Raw genomic sequence first — 16,369 nt, forward strand, 5'->3', positions numbered from 1 at the left:
AAATCTCAAGTGTTCCCACTGCACACACACACACAAAAATGGTAACGATGTGAGGTGATGAATATGTTAATTAGTTTGACCGTGGTCATCATTTTATAACATATATCAAAACATCACATTGTATACCTTAAACAGATATAATTTTTATTTGTCAAGTATATGTGAGTAAAGGTATAAGAAAAGTAAGTCTCAAGGATGCCTGCTTTCATGAATAGGCAGAATTCTACCAAAAACTTTCTTATGTAAGTATCTTGAAAAGAGTATATGCTTCTGTATTAAAGGAATATTTAAAAGATTTCACAAGTATTCATTCACAGAATATCTTTTGCATATATTATTCAAGTCACCTTATGCAAAGCCCTGAAAACAATGAAAAGAGTAACACTCTCACATAATGATCCAAGTATAGATTAAAATAGGTTGTAGTAAATTATTCTGGGAAATCTGATGTTTTTTAGTTCAAAAGAAAAATTTGTAACATATTTATAAAACAAAGCCGAAGTAATTTTTAAAATTTCAAAATATTATAATGTAACATTTTTAAATTGGCAATATATTCATATAGTTCAAAATTCAAAAAGCATAAAAAGGCAGGCAAGGAAACATTACCTTTCTTACCCCTTACTGGAATATGTTTAAAGCAGGAGAAAAACATAAGAAAGCCATCAGCCATCTCTCTTTCTTTTTCTCTTTCCTTTTTCTGTTTTCTATGTTTTTGTTTGTGATTGTTGCCATGACAACATCATATATTAGGTAAGCTACCTGACATTAATCAAGAGGTCAGAACTTACTGCCAAATGTTTGGAAAGTAGCCCTATGTGTATTATTTGACCCAAAATCATGTATTTTTGAACTTAAAAGTCATGCATTCTCTAAGGAAAATCTCAAAGCTGTTAAGCAACAACAGATATGTCAATATATTAAGTTTATAGTATTTTCATTATAAAAACTATACAAATAATCAAAAGCAGAGGTTAGGCAAGAAATTACACATTGCTTTTCAATGACAATAATAGCACATATTGCTATGTTTTCTACCACTATAAAAATATTTGCTAATGTAAATCCATGTCCAATATATATTTGTTAAATGAACGCTTTAAAGTATGTAAAAAGCAAATTTAACCAAATGTCAGACAATGCTCTTTTAATTTCTTTGCAAATAAACTTTATCTAAAATATTGCCTTAGAGAATCACACTTTTAGAAAACGAGACACCCAAATTACCCAACCTCAATGGATAAATCTCATTTTAAAAAGATAATCACTGAAAGAAAACCCACAGCGTAAATCATGGTGGTACCTCTTGGAGTTCAATAGCAGTCAATTTCATGGAGTTCATTCTTTTGCTCAACCTGTGTCTCTGGTAGCAATTTATACTATTTTGTTTATTTTCCCTTGGAAGATGAACTGTGGCTGAACATCCTTCTTACACTGAGATCTAATTTACTTTGATGAAGTTAAATCGATATTAAGCTTCTTCCCAAGTCAAAAGAACACCTTTTCCTGTAAAGTCCTCCTAAGGCCCCCACCAATCACACTATCAGATTGCAATCCTGAATCATTTAGTTGCTCATCTGTGGTACCCTTCTCAAATTTTTCATGTCTCTCCTAAAATGTGGGTATTAGATGTAGTCACGTCTCATTGCCAATGTCAAGCAAAGAGGAAGGATTTTTCTTGACTGATTTGTCTTCTCTTTATACCATTCCAGCAACACTCTGTTGATTTATCTCACATCCCTATTATTTCATTCTAATACTGTGATAAACTTTTAAAAACTTCTTAATAAGTATCCTATAATGCTGAATTTAGGCTGAGAAAAGGGCCGTGATAACATTAAGGTGCTCTGTTCTCTTCAGTCCTAGTGTCATTTGTTTGTTCCTCCCAAACTGCTTTCTGTTCTTTACTGTTTCACTGAATGGCAAGCACCACTTTGTAACTGGATCATACAGGAGGTGAAAATCACGCCCTAATTCAGAGTCATTCAAAGACTAACAAACTTATTCTGAAGTATGTCATGAAAATCACTGAGGAAACGAGTAAACAAACCAGCCATTGGGCCAAAGTTAATAAACTGGTGTTGTTTTACACAGTGTGTTTCAGTGTATTAAGAAGACAACTGTTAGGATTTTAAGGTACTATCATGCAATGCATAACATTTAAGTCAATGAAAGATCACATACACAATGGTGGTCCCATAAGATGAGAATGGAGCTGAAAAATTCTTAAGGGTTAGTGATGTCATAGCCATTATAGTGCAACACATTACTCATATGCTTATAATGATGCTGGTATAAACAAACTTACTGTGCTTCCAGTCTTATAAAAGTCTAGCACATGCAATTATATACAGTATACAGTACTTAATAATGATAATAAGCAACTATGTTATTGAATTACATATTTACTATACTATACTTCTCTCATTATTTTAGAATTTACTCCTTCTACCTATTTTTTTTCTTAAAGTTAACTGTAAAACAGTCACAGACAGGTCCTTGAAAAGGCATTCCAGAAGAAGGTATTGTTAGCAGAGGAGATGACAGCTCCGTGCATGTTACTGCCCCCGAAGACCTTCCACTAGGACAAGATGTGGAGGCAGAAAACAATGATATGGATGATTTCAATCCTGTGTAGGCCTGGGCTAATGTGTGTGTTTGTGTCTATTATTTTTTAACAAAACAATTTAAAAAGTAAAAAACAAAAATATTTAAAAATCAAAAAAATAATATAAAATAAGGATATTAAAAAAGAAATTTTTTACAGTTTTTCAATGTCTGTGTTTCAAGCTTCGTTACAAGAATCAAAAAGTTTTTAAAAATTTGAAAGTTTATAAAGTAAAAATGTTACAGTAAGGTAAGCTTACTTTATTGTTGAAGGAAAAAGATATTTTTATAAATGTAGAGTAGCCTAAGTGTACAGTGTTTATAAAGTCTACAGCAGCAAAGTAGTGGTAAAAAGTCTGATGAATCTAGTAGGATTCACACACAGGTTACACTTGTTCTTTTCCATAAATGTTTTTTTTCTCCACCCATAACTTTTTTGCATAGCTTGGCATTCAGTAGAATGTAAAAAGAGGCAGAAATTAATAAATAATGCCAATGGGTCTCAAGTTGTAAGTTAATTTTCCAAAGGGAATATGTGACCATTTAGATGACCTGACTCACTGCCTTTCTCATTTTGCCCCTTATTTGTGAGTACGTGATTATACATACATACATACCTGCAAGCAAAATAACATTTAGGTTTAAAGCTTGATCATGGGCAGAAAGAAGAGAACAAGATCCACAGCATGTCTTTATCAATACTAAGATTATTCATAATTGATTACTATTTTAATAAAGTAACACCTAATTTATTAAGCCATAACGCTTATAACTAGCTGACACAGTAAAGTGTTACGGAATCGTTAATTTAATAGTAAATACTTTTTTTAAGTATCAAAATTTTTTCTGTTTCACATCAAAACTAACAATAAAATTTTAATTTCTTTACTTGTCTCTGAAAACAAACCAAAACAGGATCTTTTAGCAAAAGAGAGAGAGTTAGTTTATATATTGATTTTAAATTTAAATTTTAGATTTTATCATTGGTTTGCTTCTATTGACTGGAAACATCTTTTTAATCAGTAGAAACCAAAAGTCCTCTGCCTAGGTTTCAAGGCCTCCATCATCCGATGTCACTTGTTTATTCAACCTTGTTTCCCTCCCTTCCCACTGAACACTGTCTGTTTTGTACAGGTGATCCTGGATGTTCTCCAGGTCTGTCTCTTCCACTGTCTGTGCCTTTGCTTATGTTCTTAGCACAAGCAGGAATGTTCACCTTTTTTCATTTGCTTCTTCATGGTCTATCTATTTTCCAGATCTACCTTCTCCTCCAAGAACCCTTCACTGGTACATTCCTGATCCCCTCTCCATGCCCATCACTGTACCACTCAGATCTTAAGCAGGTCCCAGTTACCAACCTTATACCCTCCTACTCTTCCCCTCACCTTATTTTAGCTCCCCTGGCCTCCAGGCACACTCTTGTCTCAGGGTCTTTGCACATGCTCTTCCCACCATTTGAAAGGCTCTTTCATCAGCCATCTGCATGCTTACTTCCTCACTGCTTGCAATATTATCTCAAATATCACGTTTCCTAACCATGTTACTTAACATTGCAACCCCATCCCCAGATTTTCTATTTTCTCTCCTTACTGTATTGTTTGCACTTGATTATCATGCAGGCAGGATTTTTGTCTGTTAAATTTATAGCTGTTACCCAGTGCCTAGAATACTGCATGGTACATAGTAAGTACTCTAAATACCTGCTGAATACATTAAGTGAATTTAGAGAATGTTAACTACAGTTGTCTCCTGATATCTGTGGGGGATTGTTTCCAGGACCTCCTGAAGATAACAAAATCCAAAGATGCTCAAGTTCCTTATGTAAAATGGCACCATGTTTGTATATAACCTATGTACATCGTCCTTATACTTTAAATCATCTTATTTAAAGATTATAAGTAATCACTTATAATAGCTAATGCAGTGTAAATGCTGTGTAAATAGTTGTTTTACTATATTATTTAGGGAATAAGGACAAGAAAAAAGTCTGTACATGTTCAGTACAGACTCAATTTTAAAAAAAAATATTTTCAACCTGCAATTGGTTGAATCCATAGATGTGAAACCCATGGAATTCAGAAGGCCAACTGTATATCCTAAATGCTTCATAAATATAATAAATTAAATGAATTTACCGAAATGTATGTCCTAAATGCTTGATAAGTATTACCTTGTTTAATCCTCACAATACTCTATGACAGAGGCCCCCAACCCCTGGACCACAAACCCAGTACCAGTCCTTGGCCTGTTAGGAACCAGGCCACAGATATTTACAGCTGCTTTCTATCACTTGCATTACCTCTGAGCTCTGCCTCCTGTCAGATCAGCAGTGGCATTAGATTCTCTTAGGAGAACAAACCCAATTGTGAACTGCACATGCAAGGGATCTAGCTTGTCAGCTTCTTATGAGAATCTAATGTCTGATGATCTGTCCCTGTCTCCCATCACCCCAGATGATGGAAAATAAGCTCAGGGATTCTATGTTATGGTGAATAATATAATTATTTCATTATATACTACAATGGAATAATAGTAGAAATAAAGCGCACAATAAATGTAATGCACTTGAATCATCCCAAAACCATCCACCTCCATCCCGGTCTGTGAATGAAACCAGTCCCTGGTGCCATAAAGGGTGGGGTCGTCTGCTCTATGAGAGAGATTCTATTACTCCCAATTTTGCAAATGGAAAAATGTAACACAGAGTGAATTAACTACAGTTAAGTAACTAGCAAGTGGCAGTGTTGGAAATCAAGTCTTTTAACTTAAAAGGACAATGACAATGTCTTTTGCACCTAATATGCCCTTTAACTTTCCCTTAATGCTCTTACATATGTTCTATCCTTGCCATTAAAAAACTGGGCAATTACTGAAAAGAATTTATTTATTTATTATATACAATCACTTTCTAAAAAAGAATTTAAGGCAATTAGCTTTAGATATAATTTTTCTCTTACAAAACAGCAACAACAAGAGGAAGAGAAGGAAAAGGAGGAGAAAAAAAAAGAATACCTATGTTATAACAGTTACCACCAACATTAGACAAAAAAAATAGGGAACCCAAGGCTTGACTCTAGTGTCTTTCTAGGAGTTATTAGGTAAGGAAAATATCCTGAATTGTCTGGAACATGAAATAAATCTACTCTATGTCTAGGTACTCAAAACTAAGAAGATCACAAAAAATATAAATAGCAGGCACCTAGTAAGTCCACAGTCTGTTAGTACTGCAGAGCCTGGTCCAGGAGCCGTCTTCCATAAGATAGGGTAGGGATGGGGCAAAAGTTTTAAGTGGAAACAATAAAACTGATGGAGGCTAACCAAGCTGATATCTATACCATAAACACTGGTGTGGTCCTACGAGATTTTTACAGCCAACAGCAGTTCTTACCGGTTGATGCCCCTACTGTCTGGGTTGCTAAATATTTTGAAAATCATCCCTGAAGCTAACATTTTTTAAGGCTTAATATACACTGGACACTATGCTGAAAGCTTCCACAGATTAATCCATATAGTCCTCCAACATCCCTATGAAGAAGAAACACTTATTATCCTCTTTTTATGGATGAAAAAAAGCCACAAATAACAAATAGCGTTCATCAAGTCACACAGTAAAGCAATCAGTCAAGCTGGACACACAACAAGGCCTTCTAGTTCCTAAGTCTCTCCCTCAATCACTCCACTCTACTGCCTAACAACAACCAATGGTTTAGCATCGGCTAAACAGACCATAGAATATTTTTACCTAAACCTAAACATTTGTGTAAATTTACATTTACTGAAATACTAAAATCATTATATTTCTTCTTAATAATGGATTTTGCCCCTTAGGTCATCCCAAGCAAACTCCTTGAAGGTATAAACTTGGTATTTTCTACCTTAGTATCTCCAGCACAGAGTCTAACATCATAGGAGTCTGATAAATGTTTATGGAGTGAATGAAAAAATAAAAGAATGACAGAACTAGATGTTTACTTTTACATCTCACTTGAAAAATGGCACTTTCTACAGATACAAAGCTCCTTGGCTCTGAGTGTAGCCTTAGACAAATTATGTATTAATTATTAAGTGTAGCCAGCTAAAAAATTACCAGAGCAGAAGTTAATATAGTAAAACAAACAAAAAAACCCATCATATTAAATAAGAATATATAAAATAAACCTTAATTAGCTTCTTTTCTCCACCATAAAGCAGGAGAGAAATTAAGCCATGGAAGGAAAAGTTTTAATCTACTTAAGTGTATGATCAATTTAATTTATGATCTTCTTGATCTTATAAAAAACATTACAGGTTTTTTTTCAAAGCACAGGCCTACCAAGTTCAGAAGTGCATGTTTATTACTCCTAAACATAGGTATGTATGATTTGATCATGTTTATTAAAGGAAAATCATAATTGTATGATGGTTGGCCTTTATGTTTTAAATATTAACATTTTTATTAATCACAATATATTTTATCTTAACTGAGTGTGTTCCTCCTTAAATGCCAATCTCATATTTAAACTGTGTAAGGATCACTAAGTAGAACATTTTAAATGAATCTCCAGAATATTTTTCTCAAAATAAAAACAGTTCAATCTTTTTCCTTTCATCTACTTTACTCATATACCTTTTCATATAGAGATTTTTAAATAGCTATATCGGAACATTAGGCTGAAATTCTCCTCTCCCTAAAAGGCGTGATGTTAAAAACTAACAAAAAAGAAGCTTTTCTTGCTTCCTTCCCTCTTCCCATTCTCAGAATAATGTCTGCCTACCAAAGTCTAGAATGAGACTTTCGTTTTAATTTCCACTGAAGCACGTCATAGTTGTATTACTACACTACATCAACAGGAAACAAAATTACTCATCCATTCCACTGAAATATCTAATACTAGAAGACTCAACACATTTCTCCCTTCTTAAAGGAACTATGTGATAGGATTAGGTTTTGTAAATTCCAAAACACATTTATGGAATGGGATTTAAAAACTGAATCCTTTTGCCATTCACTTTAGTTTTAAACAGCTTGTTTATCTTCTTCCTGCAAGCACAAAATGCAGTACAGAAATGGAAAGCAGATTTCTTTATGTAGTGAATTTCATGTGGTTTCCACATTTCTCCTGGTAGTAGATTCCCAGCAGACATGCATCTAAATAAATTCCTCCTTGAGTGATTTTTAAGTCAGATGGCATCTGTAGCATTTTGTGGCACTTTCTAAAAGCTCTCTGAAATGCACCTCAAATGGTCTACACATTGTAGCATTCTTCAACACAGTTTTAAAGTCTTTATTTATACAGATAAATAAATCTAGTAAGGTGATTTTTTTAGTGGCCTTGATTCTTACTCAAGAGGAATCCTCTTTCTTTGATTCCTTCCATTCAAGAAAATCTCAGACTGATCAGTCTGTGTTTATTCACCTATTCTATTTGGGAAACTATTGCAGGGCATACCTAGAAACTACAAGCATGGCCCTGGACCTCAAGGTGTTTCTAATCAAGTTAGAAAGATAAGATATAAATGTCAGAACAAGTGAAATACTAAAATCATCATCTTTCTTCTTAACAATTGTTTTTGCCCCTTAAGTCATCCCAAGCAAATGACAGTTTCAGAAGTATCAGCAGAGCACGTGCAACAAATGAATGAATAAATGGAACAGACAATAAGGTCTATCTATATATGTTATTTGGAAATATTTGGTATGCAATATTCTTTGGAGCCACAGAAAAGCTGTTTTTAAATAAATGTATGATCAATCTGTAACTCCATCCTTCTTTCTTCACCCTTCTGAAGACATTTAATGTTTCAAAAAATCAAAAGCAACTGGCTCATAGAAAAATTATTTTCAAGGCCACATGGAAGTATTAAAGCAATTAGTTTGGGAGCTATTTGTTTTTAGGCAATGCATACAAAGGGTTAAATTCATCTGATTGAAAATTTAAGGGGAAGAAACAAAATCTTATTAAATAGCCTAACACATTTTTACCAATAGCTCAATTTCAACTTCATGTTCTAAAAAAGAAACAGGATGAATGGGGGCTGTAGAGAAGAAGAATACTCAGAGAAAGTCTCATGCTGAGTGGAGGAAAGGTGGAAAGAAAAGATGAAATAGTGCAAAAGAAGAGGAAAAGGGACAAAACTAACAAGCCTGTTTTACTGAATGCTTTTTGATCACTTGATTGATGCATATATGGAAGTAAGGGAAATTAACATATATGACTGCCTTTTGATAAAATAACTAGTTTAATATTCTCTGTTCCTATTCTCTGTAAATGTTCAGGGACAACATAAAAGTCACCAAGGGTAGAAATGGTATTTGCTACAACACCATAACCACTTTCCCTAAGGCTCTGCCATGGCAATTCTCCAAACTCTTGCCATATGAACTTGTTGCAGAATGTTTTAAAAACATCCCAATTTATTTTATCCATATAATTGAATTAGGCCTCCCTACCACCTCTGAGGTGGGTATCTTTCCTTATACTATTTGACAAATGAGAAAATGGCAGAGCTGAACTTGAACCGATCAATTCTAGTGCTCCTTCTCTGATACCTCAGTTGAATCCAAAAAAGCAAAGGTTTCATTTAACTTCAAAGAAGTAGAATTTGGTAAAGAAAGATGAAATGTTGAAATTGAATATAACTAATTAAATCTGTACAAACACCAAATCATCAAACAGTTTTTCCTCTGGGCACTGAAACACTTGGCTTTAACATTTTCATTGTAAATGTTAATTCAAAACTTTTATTTCACAACCACACTATACACTGGTAAGCAAATTATCTTACAAAGCTATATAAATTATCTTGCATAGCTGAAAACTGTTTTTTAACAGGGCCCTTATTAACAGTTTCTGTCAGTAAGCACGAATACAAAAAACTCACTAAAATTCTTCTATATTGAATGTGAAGGAGACATGTACCGTGGGAATGGTAGTTTTAAGTAGAGAATTTAATATTCTCAGAAATCCTCCCATATACATACACAGGACAAATGCATTTAAAATGATATAGTATGGGAATGCAGCAGAAGTGGCATTCATCTAAATTAGTCTGAATCTACAGCATGCAATCTAAAATAAAATCAAATTAAATAATAATAAAATAGTTACAGTTGACATTACTTCCAATCAGATCCCACCTAACCCACATAAGAAATACAGGGTGAGCAATACTAATTATTTTATAATTTGAAGACAAAAGACAGAGCTAAAATTAAGGTTGATTTACAATATAGATAGGGCAAAATTAACTGGAAAATCAACTCCCACTAGCTTTCTTGTTCTTTGTTCAGGATTAAAAAGAATGAGAGACTCAACTTTCCAAAACTTAACCAACTGAACTGTAGTACTGAAAACTTCATAGTCTGGAATCACTAAAAAAAAAAAAAAAAAAAAAAAAAAGGGGGGGTGCAGGAATTTCACTATCCTCAAACTGGCTTCACCACTAGCAGAAAACAATTGCTTCTGGAAAATGCAAAAGACTTCTTTTAGCTAGCACAGTGGCTCATGCCTGTAATACCAACACATTGGGAGGCCAAAGTAGGAGGATTCCTTGAGTCCAGCAGTTTGAGACTAGTCTGGGTAACACAGGACGACTCTGTTTCCACAAAAAAAAATTTTCAATTAAAATTAGTAGGGCACAGTGGCACACATCTGTGGTCCCAGCTACTTGGGAGCCTGAGAGGTTGAAGTATCACTTGAGCCCAGGAGTGAAGGTTGCAGTGTGCGATGATTGCACCACTGCACTCCAGCCTAGGTGGCAGAGTGAGACCTGTTTCAAAAAAAAAGACTCCTTTTATACCACTTATCCTCACTGGTTTTCTCTTTTCAGAAATCTTAAAAACAAACAATGATTTGTGTACTTCTCAGTACTAACTTTATGAGACCCCAAAAATGCCTTTGCATGCAGGTTGAACTCCAAGCACCTGTCCTAGTAGTTGACACACACACCGGCCAGGAAGCACCTGAGGCCACTCCACATATTCTCAATGGGGTACAAATCCTTTAAAGAAAAAGTAATTATTTAATAATCTACTAACTTTTCAGCAAAACAAGACATTATTTTAAAAGTAATCATAAGTCATTCTGGCCAATGAAAACCAAGGCTAGTTTTTTCTTGAAGAGCCTGAGGAGAAATGGAAACAAAGTACATCATACCAGAGGAAAACATTTTGTTATAGGACAGAAGATTGGGAGTAAAGTGAATGTTCCCCAAACAAAAATGAACCAATAGTACACAAAATGTGTATGTAGTTTTTAAATGCAGTCAGTGAAAGCTCCACCTGAATAGAACTCAATACCCTAAAACATTGCATTTGCAAAATTCAAAGGTATTGCTTACCCAATATTTCCATGTTAACCTTTAATTATTGCTATGAAGTTCTGACAGGTAAAAGTTAAAAAAAAAATAAAAGACTGAAATGTGCATACACTAAACCTAACGTTTAAGATTACAAAAAACATTGCATATACACTAGGCTTAAAATAATATTACTTTAAAAAGGGAAAATAATTTATTTTAATGTTAATAATTCTCATATAGAGATGATCTGATTTGTTTTAAATATATATACAAATACACAGGTATATGCATATTTACATATACTATATACACATATATGCTCACACACATTTGTACATAACAATTGCATATATATCTAGATGTATTTATCAATCTATCTATCCATATATCTGTAATAAAACCAGATAACCTCATGGGTGAGAAAGGTTATGATGGCTTTTCAAAAAGATTATCCAAAGGGTTATTTTAAGAAGTCAGCTTCCATTACAGTGTTTTTAAAAACAGTTCTGTTATCTTTCCCTTAGAATCAAGCATTTTCTTATATTTTCACTTGTTTCACACTCACAGTATATTTATTCACTGAGATTATAAACACCTTGAGGAAAAGAGCATGCTTTCTTCCTGAATAGTGTTTGCTTTGCTGTGACTGAGCTTTGGAGACACTAGACCTAGATAGTCAGTGAGCTGGTAAAGATTGGGTGGCTGATGTGTCCCACAGCAACCTTACCTGCATAAAGCTTAGCTCTAGGCCAGGCCCTGTTCTAAGCTCTTTTCACACATTAATCCATTTAATTTTCAGAAAACCCTATTTTACAGATGCGGAAACCAGAGCTCAGAAAAGTTAAATAATTTGCCAAGGCAGCATCATACCAAGCTGTGAAGCCAGGATTCAAACCCATGCCAGCTACCTCCAGAATACCCACACGACACTGCCTCCTTGAGCTTCTGCTTCCTCATCTGTAACCATGGAGAAATCCTGCCTTTCAGGATTGCTGGATTAAATTATATCACATGTGAAAGACACTAGCACAGACCTTGGCATAAAATAAATGCTCAAAAGAAAGTACTAATTAAACAAAATAAACCTCTAAAACCAGAAAACAGTATATGTTATTGTCTCTATACCTTTTGTATTCTCGTCCTGAGTGGCAGTGAAGTGGCACTGAATCTGATTCTAATGGCAAATGGAAATAATTTTTAGTTGATTAATTCTAAAATAAGTGTTTATAAAGATACGTGACTAATATTCATTTGCAACCTGTAAATAACCTTTCAACATGAACCAGTTTATATACCAACTCTACTTTTTTTGGTATATAAAGCAAATTTCCATGATGGCATGAATAGAAGTATTTTAATATGGTCCCATACATCCTTAGAAGCTGGAATAAATTATCTGGAAACTGAACAGAATTGTTCAGTTAAAGTGTCTATAATGGACACAACTAAACAGACTTAATGTTGAATCAAACCCTTTTAGAAATTCATGTAATTTGGGTTTCCCCTTTCATATATACCGGAAGATTAAAATCCTAAAATAAAGACAATGTGCTATGTATTACACAAGTATGCTTATCATTACTTAAAGACTTAGAGCTTTTAAAATGACCTGCTGCAAAATTGCAGGTATTCTGGGTAAAGCAGAAAGCAATTCTTCATACACGTGCTTCCTTGCAGCCATTATGCTTAACTTGTATCCCCATCCACAGAAAGTGTGCTTTCTCTGCCTCTGCAAAAAAGTAGTTTCTGAGTCCTTATATTATGCACATACAGTTATTTTTTCTTTAGGATATCATAACATATTCATTTTTTGAGTCACACCAAGGAAATAAAATACTGGTGTTGCCAGAAGACATCAGGAGACAATATTCTAAAATTTTCGGGTGACCTGAGGACACCATGTTTCTCTTGTCTAAGGTAACCAGTCCTCACTTTAAAGTCTGATTGTAACATGGAATTCAACGGGAGCTTGTAGCACATAGCACTCAGATGATGCTCGTCAGTTTTTGAGGGTTGAAGCAGGCAGCAGTCTACACTCCTATTATGCTCTCACTTAAAATCAGCCTGAAAAGGCCAGCAACAACTTTCTGATCCCTTTAACTTGCCTTTCCCTAAAGATTTCAAGACAGTGCTTCCAATTTTACTGGAGTCATAAATCATATATTTACCTTCTTGTGACTGGTATCCAACAGAGCAGAGTTTTTAAGATTTGTCTGCTGGATGTATTATGTTACTGAAATATAAAAATGGCTGCTGTGCACGCCAGTGGTTAGTAAAACTCAAAGACGTAACATTATCTTCCTCAACTGATTTGAGGAAAGAATGTTCATAAAATATATACTGCTTTTGGTTAGGAGCTGATTTCTAAATAAACAGACTCAGCAATGGAAATTTTAGAGACAGGCAAAAACAAAACATGCATCCATAAATGTATGTTTTTAAAATCAATTCTCTCACAATCTTTGTTCTTTGTAAGCATTCTGAAGATTATAAAATCAGTTGCATTAAGTTTATGATTTATAGCTGTTCTAACTTAACTTCTTTTTCAGTTGTTGAAGGAAAATTTCTTACTCATCTGAAATATTTCTCCTCTATTTTACAGGCTGATGTTACATCTCTGTCTAGGAAGGCACTTACACGGCAGTGATTTGAGGGCAGCCATTTGTTTGTGATTCAGGCAAGGGGAGAAAAGTGGAATGCTTAGGTACAACTTACCTAGTCCTTTGGGCCCTAACAAAATAGGAAATGCAGGAGATTAGGGGACTGCACTGCCTCCAATTTTTAAAAAAAGTGCTAATCCACACAACATAAAGCCTAACTAAGTGGGGCTATGTTCTCTAATTTGCAGTGAACTAAGGTCAGCTAGATTTTTATCTTGGCTACAAACTGGGAAGAAGAAAACAAGAAGAAAGGAAACATTACAACTTGGTTAGATCCTGCTTTTCACACAAGATTGTATGACTGATAGCTGCACAGGATGCTTCCAGAAAATTAGAAGGCCAAAAATAAGCAAGGAAATATGGTTGGCTCAATGTTTACATTTATTTTAAAAAGAATAGTCCAATTTGGTATGTAGCTGCAGGACACATATATAAATATTAAATGCACATTGTTTTTTATGATTTTTTAAAATAGAGCTTTAATTCTTAAGCTATTATCATGACAAATATTTGAGCAGAAACCATATGTATACCATATAGTTCTTTATTCATTCTTTTTAACAGTTGACTGAATAGTCTACTATGAGCCAAAGAAAATGCAAAGATATTGTTCCTGCCTTCAATTAGCTTATATTTATCTAGGGAAAAAAAAGTTCAAATACATAAAACAATAAATAGTACAGGTAACATCTCATACAAAACTGTGAAAGCACAGCAGATAATTAATTGGCATTTTAATAACAGGAAATATAAGCACTGTAAGATTCAGTAGGGGAACAAGTTGTTTCTGTAAGCTGACAATATTCTTCTGAGCACAGGCATTGGCGTTACAAAAAAAAAATCTGAGTTCTGCCATTTGTGTACTCTGATGAAGTAATGTTTAAGCTCTCTGAGCCTTAATTTTATCATCAATAAAATGGGGATGTTAATAATAGCTATGGGTTATTACAAGAAACTTATACATTATACATGAATGGATTTTGTAATCTGTAAAGAAGCTGAGAAAGTAGTCAAAGGAATCATGCCAAAGAATTACCATTAGTTTGGGAAGACAGAAAGTGTTAAGAAGTTGGAAGGGATAATGATTTTTTTCTTGCCATACCCCTCTATTGTTTGAACTTGTGCATTAGTCTTGTAACAAAAAAAAATTTGTCTATGTAAATTTTAGCTGAAGTATGCATATCTGGATATCACAAAATAATTGTAAACACTAGTAACTCTGCCCCTTTAGAGGTACATAGAAAGAAGCCTCCATCCTGGTTTCAATTTGAGAATTTCCAAAGTCCTAAAAATGTGCCAAGATTGGGAACAATAACCAACTGAAACAGTGTTTTCTTTTCATAACACTTTCAAATAGAGTAAAGTTTGTAGTCACTCAAAACCATTTATTGGTTCAATAATCACTTTGGTCAACAACTTTTGAAATAAGCAAATTAAATAACTTTAGTTCCTCAAAGTCAAGTATTTGTCACATCTAACTTTGCTTTCTAGGGCCCAATACATTTTGGGTATTCAAGTGATAATTTTACAGACATAAGAAAAGTCATTAAGCCATTTCCAAATCAATGCCACGGACTTTTCAGAGCAGAATGGTTGACTTTTTAAACTGCACTTGGTCATAGGTGAGTATTCCTAACATTTTATGTAAGTGTGGACTTTTTGAGGGCAGCAGTCAGATCCTAACCTTTGTATGCCCAGTCCTTGGTATTGTGACTAGTACATGAGCAGCCAAGAATAAATACTTGTTGATCTATTTGGAGGCAATAGCACCCTCAAACACTACAGTTAACTGGAAACCCAAGGAGATAGATGTATATTCTAAGAGGAACTCAATTTTTATAGCTGTCTCTGGAGAAAATTCCTTAAGATGTTTTGAAAGTCATGAAGGTAAGTATAAAGGTAAATATAAACTTAACTTTATATTTCAACCTTACAATTGAAATATTGTAAGATCCCTATTTGGTGTAGGTAGTAGAACCATTAGAGAGCTAAGGTGAAATCATGTACTAAGGTGAAATCATGGAACAATCTGATCAGAACCACCTTTTGTTTGCTTGACAAAAATTTCCAAGGCATGTCTCATGGACATAAATGGAAGTGGGCAGAAGAAAGGCTTTTCACTTTCTGCCAGGTGGCAGAAGCAGGTCTACACCTAGAATGCTGGCTGACTACTGGCTCAAGTGGCTCAGGGCTCCTCTATGAGGAGGACTTCATGTGAGTAAACACACAGATACTTTAAAAAGAATGGAGTTGGTATCCACATTGAATACAACTATTAGATTGTATTTAGTCACACTTAAATCATTTCCAATAATATGGAAGCAGTGACAAAGAAAAAAGGGAGGTGAGTCTTATGGTGCTTGTGCAAGCTTTACTGAATAGGCCCTGAAGACATAAGTATGGAAGCAAAAGTACAGTGATATAAAGTCATTCCTCTGACTCTCGTTGAGGATATAAATGTTTCTGTGAATGATGTACCCAGTGCTAATCTCTATTCCATTCTAAGATGCCAGATAATTCATGTTTATCTTATTTAATCTTTCTCACAAGATAACAAGGGCTTGTCATAACTTTTGAACTCTTTAGAGTGTGTTATTTGATAATTCAAAAAAGGCCATTTTATGAAAAGCAAATGCTTTAGGGCAGTACTCAAGCTTTTTGAAATATATCATGCAGCATATATCTTTCTACTTCTGAAAAGCATTTCAGAAGGCCAGTAGAAATGAATTGCTTTGGCTGTACTTCTTTAAAGAATGCTAAGTTTCTTAGTTTGGTTAGTCAAATTAAATTTGGAAGCTACCTAGAAATTTTCTCACATTTTG

General features: G+C 34.2%; 1 protein-coding gene across 8 annotated transcripts in view; it reads right to left on the reverse strand.

The window, feature by feature from the left end:
* DNM3 (dynamin 3) overlaps window positions 1–16,369 on the reverse strand; it is a 552,761-nt gene that overhangs the window by 243,855 nt on the left and 292,537 nt on the right. The gene's annotated exons all lie outside the window — the stretch shown is intronic.

This window comes from Cebus imitator, unplaced genomic scaffold (genome assembly GCF_001604975.1).
Source record: "Cebus imitator isolate Cc_AM_T3 unplaced genomic scaffold, Cebus_imitator-1.0 Scaffold62, whole genome shotgun sequence".
NCBI classification, from domain to species: domain Eukaryota; kingdom Metazoa; phylum Chordata; class Mammalia; order Primates; family Cebidae; genus Cebus; species Cebus imitator.